This window comes from Cebus imitator, unplaced genomic scaffold (assembly GCF_001604975.1).
Source record: "Cebus imitator isolate Cc_AM_T3 unplaced genomic scaffold, Cebus_imitator-1.0 Scaffold2477, whole genome shotgun sequence".
Classification (NCBI taxonomy): Eukaryota; Metazoa; Chordata; class Mammalia; order Primates; family Cebidae; genus Cebus; species Cebus imitator.
The window spans coordinates 2,695-3,669 of NW_016109792.1; the positions used below are offsets into that span (position 1 = coordinate 2,695).

General features: G+C 29.2%; 1 long non-coding RNA gene across 1 annotated transcript in view; it reads right to left on the reverse strand.

Annotated features, from left to right (window-relative positions):
* LOC108299158 overlaps nt 1-709 on the reverse strand; it is a 3,279-nt gene extending 2,570 nt beyond the window's left edge. The window contains exon 1 of the long non-coding RNA XR_001822836.2: nt 498-709. This is a non-coding gene — a long non-coding RNA (uncharacterized LOC108299158). The remainder of the gene's footprint in view (nt 1-497) is intronic.
* Nucleotides 710-975: the final 266 nt, after the last annotated feature.

Here is a 975-nt window from a genome sequence, read left to right on the forward strand (position 1 = left end):
AAAAAAAAAAAAAAAAAAAGCAAGAAATTGGACTTTTCTCTAGTATCATACACAAAAATTAATTCAAAATGAATTAAAGACTTAAATGTAAGACCTGACACTGTAAAATTTCTTAAAGAAAACATAAGAAAAAATCTCCTTGACACTGGTATCTGTAATGATGTTTTGAATTTGACATCAAATAACAGGCAGCAGAAGCAAAAATAAACAAGCAGGACTACATCAAACTAAAAAGTTTATTTAAGGAAAAGGAGCCACCAACAATATGAAAAGGCAACCTACAGAATGGAAGAAAATATTTGCAAACCATATACCTGTGATGTGAATGGCACCCTGGGGTGCTTAATCAGAGAGTATCCCAAAAGTTCCACAAAACAAAGAGACATGAAAAAAAACAAACTAGAAGTTTCTTCATCACAGGAAAAACTTTATGCTTATTTTATACTTCATAGCAATTTGTCATGAACGTACAAACCAGCCTTTTTTAGTTGACATACCTCATCCTTCAGCTGGATTCTACCAGCTTCATGGTACTGATACGCCGTTCTGTATTTTAAGAGATTACGATCAGCCACAGAAATTCTTTTCTCATACTCCGTGTTATTCCCAATCTCACTTTCCAAAAACTTGATCTTTTCCTTAACCAAATTTTCTTTTTCTCTTGTTTCCTGCTTTATCTTTGCTAATTCCTAGGATTAAAACAAATGTGTTTACTTATATATATATATGTTTAAACTGACAAAACTAAAGGAATTTAATTTTTCTATTATATTTAGTATTTATTTCCCTAAAACTTCTTAGAAAACATTTTTAAATACTTTTATATTAATAAAACAAAATATTAGTATACTACATATTAATGTCTATAAACTCATATTGTTAAATGTTTCTGTTTCCTTCCATATATCTGGAACTTTGCTAAAAAGATGAGAAAAACAGTTAAGCTTTTATATATGAAAGGTAAAACCTACACAT